Below are 10051 nucleotides of genomic sequence, written 5' to 3'. Positions count from 1 at the left end.
TAAAAGACTAAACATTGTAAGTGTAAGGAGTATCAGCTTGTTTTCAGGTGAACACTTCCCTGTCTTTGCACCCTATTGAATATGCTTTCTTTATTACTCCGCATAGAAAACTCCAGAGTTTTTCCCCTAGCACTGGGAGAGGTGTACAGAGTTCACAGTGTCCTATCTCTTTCTCCCCACCTGGACCAGCCTTTATCATTTGGGGCAGTGCTGCCTATCATTAGACAAGTCCTGGTGAACTTTTCCTTCATTTGGTCATTTGTCCAGATACATTGGTGTGAGAAGAAGCAGTCACAACCACCTTGGTAGGGCTGTTGACCAGCAATTTTCCCTATCAAACAACAACAGAAGCAGCAAGAATCAATATAGGGATGGGTGCACACTAACCCACAGTGCACATTAACACTCCAGAATTTGTTGTTCAGCATCTCAGAGTAACCTACCCTTCCCTTTATCTGACTGGCCTGGCTGCCAAGCAGGACTTCCACTGTAGCCAGCAAAAAGCCCTGTCCCTGGCAGTGCTCCACCTTCACAGCTACAGGAGATCCTCAGATTTCTTATGCTATAAAGGATATCTATGTTTGGTGCATGTTCTACCCTCACTTATATCACTATTTGTTGTCCTTCTTCCTTCTCCTTTCCTCAGCTTTCTAAGCAAACTGGTCTCCTCTGCTCTCCTTAAACAATTCTCTACGATGCTTCCCTTGAGTGCACAGAAAGAATGAGATCTTTGCCAGCCTTCACCTTGACCTTGGTCTGTACCCCACATTTTTCCACTGTGCTCTTCTTCAGATAGTAAAATTGTTAAGACATGAACTGAGTTTCTTTTCTTAGTCAGAGCAGGAGAAGAAATTCAACAAATCATCTTGCACAGTTGGGCACAATAGATTCCCTTACATCCAATTACTCTTTGAACTTGCATCTGTCTTCAGGCCAGTTGTATTAATATTATGGCCCTTGATAAATCTAAGAATATTGGTGCCTTCCAGTAGTAACTAATAGGAAGCAGAAATTTTATTAATTTACTTTTCAGTATCCATACAGTTTCAGAGTTTATAGCTTTTGAAGTTAGATGTGTTTTCTGTTGCATAGGCTTTCTGTCTCTTAATTTGAGACGTCTTTTAAAAGGAGTAGCAAAAGCAACTGCTTCTTCAGAAGTACCATTCACTTTGTTTCTGCTCTGGGAAGAAACAGTAGAAATGTTTTCTTAATTTTCTGTGCAAGACCACATCAGTAGGACTATTCGTGTAAGCGAGATGAGTAGGACTTAACCTCAGCTTAGCAGGGGAAATGAAAGTGCAGTATATAAAAAACCCGATATCATTGGCTTTCTGTTCAGACACTAATGCTATTTTTAGTAAGATCAAATACATTTGTTTTGCAACCTATGTCCTACCACAGAGCTGCACATCTACGTAAAGAGTGACAAAAATCTTGCTTAAAACTTTAAGCAGCCATATTGCAACAGGGTGGGAATGCTGAGAGTCAGACAGTATGCAGGCAGACTGGAAAAATGAGGACAAGGTACAGAAACCACTAGAAATGCAGATAAGTTAAACATGCTGGCAAATTTTCACGGTATATTGCTCATACTGTAGTTATCCAGTTGTGAAGTTAGTTAAGAAATGAATGTAATGCTCCATCTAATTGCAAGCAGCTGCCTATTAGGCAGCTTGGCCAAATGTTTTTAATTCTACCCTATGATGATGAAGGAAATGGGCAACTTTGGTCTGTACTGTGTGTGAACTTTCTGAACGCTTCTTTGCAAAGTCACAAAGTGCGATGCAGAGCTGAGAAAAGTCCTTTGAATTGACTGCAGGCTTTAATGATGCAATCTCTTCCTACTTTTACCAGAATGTGTTTGGAAAACATGGACCTGCATAGGAGATCAAATTCCAGTTCTGTCAGCTTCACAAAGTTATTTCATATGAGGCTAGTGACTGCCAGCGGTGAAAGTGGTTTGAGCAAAAATTGGATCAGCTCAATTATAATGGAATTCCAGGCTGAACTGGGAGAAGGAAGTTTGGAGGGTAGGCAAAGGGAAAGCTCTTGGGAACAGTTTAAATAGCTGACATGGAAAATATTGCAATCTGGTGCATTTTAGAAGTGGTTTCCTGTAAATGTAAAGTCTGTTATGAATTAAAAAATAGAGAGTTGTCAGGAAGCATTCATTTTTTTTCAGCATATTCTATCTGTCCAAATCTTTACCATTGTAATTCTTGCCTCCCACTCTGATTAATTTTGCATAACAGGTGTAGCTGCTGATAACTTTTTACATGCAGCATTTCAGTATGTCTTGATTGGAAGGATGTACTGTTGAGCACTAGGAAGAATCAAGTATTTCAAAAATGGGACAAAATACAATGTACATTTTCTGGTGGGGTATTATTCCATACACATTATTCTGTGATATGACAGTTGACTTTCTAGGCAAAAGAGCTACAATAGGTATAAACTCTCTGGACTTCAGCAAACCAGTTAGTCTTGCAGCACAGCCCAGACCAGAGAGATGGGGATACATACAAGAGCTGTATGGTGGAAAATGAAAAGAGAGGGCAACCATACCTGGTGCTCCAAAGAAAATTTTATGTTTCGATGGATGTAGACAAGGGCAAATCCTGAAGAATTTGATATTGAGGGTTGATCTAATGTCAGGCTCTCCCTAGAGATCTGTGGGGGCATTTTTATTGCCAAAGAGAGCTGAGATGATACTGCAATACTAGAATAATTGGGCTGACCATGAGGGTTCATGTAATAGAAGCAGAAATTTAATATTGAGTACGAAGTCATCATACTGTTTAGGGTTAATGCCAAGATTTTCTCTATATACTGAAACTCACTCTTTGGAGATGTGTTATGAAGAACAATATGTATTCATAGTAATGGCTCACAGGGTCACTGGGAACTACCAACATGACACAGTCTTAAAGAAGACACCTAGGAAATTCTCTGGCAGAGACGGGAGTATTATCTACCTAGTACAGTATTTAGCAAAACTTGTCCAGATTACTATGTACTCTTCTGGTCAGGTACATAGAAGTTGCAGAGAGGATTAAGGGAGGAGAAGACCACATTCCAGGAGGAAACTGGAAGAGTCTAGCTCTCTAAGCCTAAGAAAATGAAAGCCAAACAGGGATATGACTGTTCTCTACAAATAAATCAAACAGGTAAAAATGGAGAGGGAAAAGAACCATACATGCCAAAGTTCAGTGCTGGCAGAAGAACAAATGGGTATATACTATATCTGAAATTAGGCAGGAAAAGAGAAGACATTCTAGACCGTCAGCGTGGAGAGGGTGTGGAAATCCTTTGTGTGGGAGGAGCAGCAAAAACTGAGTAACTTTTCAGCTGAATCTCATTTGCTTTATGTGGCCATTATATAACATTGCCAGTAACGCCAGGAGATGATGAACTCAGTGACTCGGGAAGTTCATTCCAGCTCATAATTAGCCTACTATTTTAGTTTCAGGCTGTTGTAATCACCAAACCTGAACGTACCAAGTGAAGCATACACTAAAGGTGAACCTATTTCTTGCATGTGGGAACTCTGTTTGAGCTGTCTCATGATGGTTCTCAAAATAGTCATATTTATGGTGTTTTTCTGTGAGACACAATATTTCATTAGCCATTTCTATACACTAATATGATGTCTAAAGATCACAATTTCACATTCACATAGCAAATGAACCCTCTTATTCAGCAGCCTTATGTCACACGTGTTGGATGAGGAAGGGGAAAGCTGCAACTGTCTGATAACAAAACGCCTTGCAAAAGAAAAATCTCTGTAGCAGTTACTTACAGACTTCTCTAGTCTTCTCAACTTGTCGCCACTATCATTTATTCTCTCTGCCCTCATGGTTCTCTTGAAAGTTGCTATTGATTCAATCTCCTCTCCTTCAAAGCCCAACATATTCCTTTAAGCAGATTAAAATGAGAAGCCCATGTCCCAGACTTATCAAGACTTACATCTGTACCTGTACTCCCCAAAGTTTTATTAGGATGCATCATTAGCCATCAAAGGAAGGTCCTGACAATCACCACCAACTCATAAGGATATATGAGAACATCTTGGCTATACTTGGTATTTACTACTCATTCCAAAGTGTAACTCATGTACATCTGAAAATACAAGCTTGCATTTCCACTGTAGTTGCATAGCTGGTAAAAGACATTAATTGATAGACTCACAGAAAATGGGCAGATAGATTCATAGTTTTGTTAAGGTCTAGCCAGACTTCACACATAGATTTTCCATTCTACTGTTTCCAATATTTTAGATACCAGACAGAAGAGCAAATCTGAATTTAATGAGAAGGAAGAAAACAGTGAATACCATTATCCTCATTGTCAAATTCAATACAAAATGTGGCATTGGTACAATTAACTAAATATCTTTCAGATAATAGCTCTCCAACAAACTCACTAGAGCACACAGCAAATATATATTTTTTTAACTTGGGTGAGTAGGTATCTTTTTGTATCTCAGTGCCTGAGCAGCTGCATGGATTTTTCACGGATCTGGAAAATATCTGTAGTTACAAGTGGAGCTTTATTTGGATCTAAGTGATCCAAATATCTCAGTCTCCTTGATGCTCCCCAATTAGCAAGTATATTCAGCAGTTCTAATTTTAAGTCATTATCTAAAATAAAAAGACAGTTAAACAATGACTGGAAAAAGCAGGAATCACACCATAAGTAAGAAGCTGTAAAGAAGAGATCTAAAAAGATATCTGTTATATATAAAGCCTGTCCCAGTTCATCTCTGTGCCAAATAAATATTTTACACCTTTACTTTGAGGACTCTGTACAGCTCAATGTCAGCATATCTATCTGACTGAGGTTATACATCCCTTTTATGGGCCTTCCTTTGGCTCAAAGACAGTTCTGAATCCTTCTCATGCATGACTCTCTTAAACATTCTCTGATGCCTTTTCCCAGAATGCTTCCCACAAAATTCAATCTGTTATTGTTGTATCTTCCTTCAGCTGTCTTCTCTTGTCATAACACCTACAACACAATCTGCAACAACTATGGTCCCTCAGGTAAAGAGTCGTGAGTACTCTTCTACTTCCCCACTTTTTCTGCTTTTCCTGCATTAAATGCAAAATGGAGTACTACTATTTAAGAAACCTCACCAGTTCATCGTATTTTTTTGTTTGGACAAGATAGCTAACACTTCATATGTTTATTATCATTGTTATTTCTATAAAGATTATCATTATGACGATTGACTGAAAATCCATGTAAAAGAGATTATCATTCTCTATTTACCTTTTACAAAGATGTCCTTTACTCAAATTGTCCATTAATTTTCCCTAAATATTAGTACAGAGATTTTTGCTGCTATTAAAATCTGAAATAATCATCCTTCTTGACTCACTGCTGAGTTTTCTGTCTTCTCAGACTGTAATGCTTGGTTGATGAAACACATGTCCTACTGGCAGCATGTCCTTTAAGACTTCTGATTTCATAAGAAAGTTTGGTCTTAGTGTTTCAACAATTTGTTGTCTGGAGAAGCAAATGTCTCTTCTGATGTCAACATAAGGTGGTCATCACAGCCTCTGAAAAAAACATGTGAGGCTTGGCTCATCCAAGTCTTCGTGTGATGCCCACCAGAAGACTCAATGCCGGGAAGATCCCTTCTTGACTAAGTGTTAGATCACAGTCTTGGTCTGCAGCTTAGGTATACTGAAGAAACAGGATGCTTAAAATATGTTCTTCAAGACAGTAATCAGGAAGCAGAGAGTTACTCTTTTTGCTAGACGGAAAGTTACTATTTTTCTAAGGAGAAGTCAAAATTGATTAATTTGATTCTTTTTTTCCCCTCTAGTTCTTAGATAATTATGGGAGTACTATCACTTGTGCAAAATTCTTCAGTAGTACTATCTATGTTGGTTTATTCTGGGGGATTTTTAGACTCATTGTTTCTACTTTTTCTTAGGTAAATGATGTCCAACATAATAAAGTAGGTTAATTTTAAATGTATTTTTCATATGTTCCTCTCAGTGCGGAAGGAATGGGGCATTTTTTAAAGAGAAATCTGTCCTTCTTAATGTTATTATTGAGACCATAGTAGTGGTAATAATTCCCACCCAAGCTAGGGAACCATTGTTCTGGTCACTATACAACTTTTGGGAAATATAATCCCTGCTCCAGAGAACTTAAAGCAAAAATCATTCAAATAAGTGAAACAAGGAAGGGCACAAGAGAAAGGTTGGCAATAACAAGAATGCTTCTGCCTCTTCTACCTTTATGCAGAGTCTGCAGATACAGAATGAGGTTCTTCTGTTTCCTTAATAGAATAAACAATCAAATTTAAACACATGAAGAAGAAAACACTTCTGGGCATACATACATCTTATCAGTGTGAACCCAGTTTAAGCCAACTTAACAGGAAGATTTTTTTATTTTTTTCCCCCTTAAAATATTTGAATTGCGTCAAAAAGAGAATGAGTAAGTGAGCGAGTGTAGTGAGGGCATATATGTATAGGACTGAAAGTGTAGAGGTTTGGATTTTTTTGTCTCTTTTCTTCACATCGCACTGTGGTAACATTCTTACTTTCTTGTGTCAGCACTTTTGGTTTTCACTGTTTGTGAAAGTTCCTCATTTTACAAATGAGTATAGTCTTTTTTCCCTTGTAAAACAATGCCTACGATGAGACCATTTTTTTCAGCCATGAAGCAATCTGTTTTCGATTTTGAGAATGAGGGATTTTATTATCTGTTTAAAGAACACTCTCTGGTTGTTTACTTTTTTTCCTGATGCATCAATAATGCTAATAAAAATGAGCTGATAAAGATTTGGCTTGCATTGGAGGAACAAACAATAACATCTTACATGGATACTTTGTATTCAGAAACAGTGCTTTTTCTCTTCACTTTACAGAAAGTTTCTTTCCTCCTATAACCTTTAATGAAACACTATGATAAAAAATACGTAACACTTTTTTTTTTTTCTTTTATTTTTTTTTAAGAAGAAGCTGTACTCATCAAAGGCATCAGGGTGTAAACTACATGTCTCACACATTGACAGAAAACTTCAGACTTGCTTAGCTTCATGCATCTGAGAAGTTCCAGTTAATCAACAAAATATTTGAGAATGGCTACAGGCTGGTGTGTGGTGCTGGCTGAAGTGTATGATATTAATTTTAATCCATTAGCTTGTGTTCCTTTTATGCACCTGCTTTTTTGTTATAAGCTCACTTTGCAAATGTACTGGGATGAACTGGTTGCTGCTTCACATGTAGACCATGTGTAGTGAAATGGGACCTTGACTGTCAACCAAGGCATCTATTTTCTCCTCACTCAACAATATGAGTAAAAATAGAGATCACTGAATGGATTTTTTTCCTCAACATAAGGCCTGTGGGCCTCTTAACAAAACATCTGTGAACTGAATTGTTGATGTGTAGACTAAATGTGTTGATTAAATTTCCAAGATTTTCTCTGGTCAATTATAAAGCCACCTGTAATGCATTTTTCCCTTAAGCCACTGACATGCTATTGATATTCTTAAGCTACTGATTATTCAGAGCCAAACTCTGCTTTTATTTAGACAGTTCTCAGTCATTCGAGTGACTCTTCTAAAGGTCATGCACGCATTGAGCTTTCTTCCATTAGCAAGGAATGATCATCAACCTCATCTAAACCACAGCAGTTTCTTCTTGATGAGTATTCAGCTATATTGCAACCTGAAGATCTTTTCTGCACGTATTGGAGGCGATTGGAGGAAGTCCCTTCCGAGGCACATGTGTGACAGCAGCTTTTGTCTTGTGACTTCTGCCCTCCCAGGTGCCGAGTCCACACACCCCCTGGACTCGGTTTGCAGGCAGAACTGCTCACTGACCCCATGATAGTCCGAGGCATTTACCAGGTGCTTACAAGTAAAGGGAAGCCATCAGAATAACAGTCTATAAGGTCTTATGAGGGTGAGAGAGCAAAAGCCCGTTTGAAGTAACTGGAGATCCTAACAATGTTTTTGACAGCTTCAATACTCTATTTGAAAATGTTGTGGTGCTTGGTGGCTGGTTGTGTTGTTCCTTGATACAGAGATGGCCATCAGGTAGGTCTGGGCTTTGATGGCTGACAGGACAGCAAAACTGACTGGCCTTCAGCATCTCAGCCAGTCTTCAAACCAGGCTCAAACCTTTCGGAGGGAAAGTGATGTAGCAGCACACCACGACCCCTTCTGCTCTGACTGGCAGTTTAACAGCTGCAATATATAGACGACTATGCATTTTAACACCAGTGGGTCAGAAGCCACTTGAGATGACTGGGTGGATGCTGGAGCTCTGAACCCCTTTGCAGCCCCCATTCTTACAGGATAAATTCAACCCACTGTAGAGGGAAAGAGTTTCATTTCCACAGAAGAAAGGAGAAATTTGAATCAGAGGCAAATGCTTTGCCTGTCTTGCTGCCTGCCAGTGTCCCAGCACACACAACTGGGAAAGATCCAGAAGGAATCAATTTCCACAATCCAGTGGTTGACATGAAGTGGAAAACATTCAAGGAGGGTAGAAAACAAACAAACAAACAAACAAAAAATCAAGAAAAACTCTTCTTGTTTCTTATTGCCCAACAGTTTACTATGCTTATTGTTCAATTTTGGCCACAGACTTGTGACCCCTCTTATTTTATTTAGTACTGCTTTCAATTCCCTTTTTTTAAAAAACAAAACAAAACAAAACAACTCAAAGAGTTGCTAAAGCAGTGTCAAACTTATTTACTGCTGTTTGAGTCTTTCTCATGGGCTGATGTTAGTATCAATACCAGAGATGGATGGGACACCTGCTCACACATGCACAGTGCTGAACCTCTGGTGATGTGCCTTGATCTGATTTTATAGTATTAACTGAGAAGTGAGGGTCTGAGGTAAAGGAAAAATTACATTTGACAATTTTCTGCATAAACAGGCAGGCTTCCAGCCTCACAAAAGTACTGTTTGAGGCTCTGAGGTGCTGCTAATGCAGGATGAAATAGTCTGTTCGTAATCTAAGTAAATACCCAGATATTTTAGATATGCAAGTACTCATAACTGAAAATACACACATGTAAATGCTTACACTTATATACTTGTTTACATAAACCTATGTAATAGATATGCATATGAAAATTACAGAAAACAGATAAAGCCTTCTTCTCCTTCCTAATGCTGTCTTGCCACTCACACCTGAAGAGCAGCCGAAGAATGGATGCAGCCCAAAGAAAGTGAATCACTTTTAGGGTGCAGTGCCTTCATTTGCAGGGGTACTGTTTGTTTTAAGGACTCCAGTGAACTACCACAGGCCCTGTTGTTCCATAATTTGCTGTCTGTGATGTGAGCAACCTGCCCACCTCTTCAGAGAACCCGCGTCCTGGAGCATTCCGGGCCAGAGCGGGATTGAGCCATCTTTCGCCAGACCACCCCACATCAGATGTTCGCTTTCGCCCATAAAATGTGTGAAAAGACCCAGTGGGGTAAATGTGACTTGTGCTGGCAAAGGAGAGCAGAAGCCAGCAGAGATGTAGCTTTGTTCAGAGCACAGATGCCTGTGGACAAAACCCTCCTGGTTCATATTTCCTGGTCTCTGGGAGTATTAACAGTCTGTAGCCAGGGATTTGTCTCTGTGCCTGTGGCTGGGCTTGCCCATGCCACATAGCTCGGTGTGGGGCTTGAGGCCCACGTCTGCACCCCACTGGAGCCCTGTGGATGCTGGCACTTGCAGGGTTATGTGGCTTCTGGGTGGAGTTTTTCTGGATGACAGCTTTGGAAGTGGGTGCCTCAAGTCATCTAAATCTTGCCTTAAGTCCCAGAACCCTTTCTTTTTTTTTTTTTTTTTTTTTTTTTTTTTTTTGTTCCTGACTCAATGTGTCTCAGAAGACTTCTGGTAACAACTTGCTTTTGGCTGGAGATACCATGAGAAAATAACTCCCTTAGTGCTATTTTTTTTCTGGCTCCCTCCCTCTGAGTCCTGGTCAAAATTAGGAAAATACAGATGCACCTCCCCTCCATCAGACTTAGAGTTTGTTCTGAATCGGGTCACTTTTCCTCTTACCTGGTTCACTTCAGACA

Source organism: Cygnus olor, chromosome 3 (assembly GCF_009769625.2).
Source record: "Cygnus olor isolate bCygOlo1 chromosome 3, bCygOlo1.pri.v2, whole genome shotgun sequence".
NCBI classification, from domain to species: Eukaryota; Metazoa; Chordata; class Aves; order Anseriformes; family Anatidae; genus Cygnus; species Cygnus olor.
Note: the sequence above shows the minus strand (reverse complement) of the source record.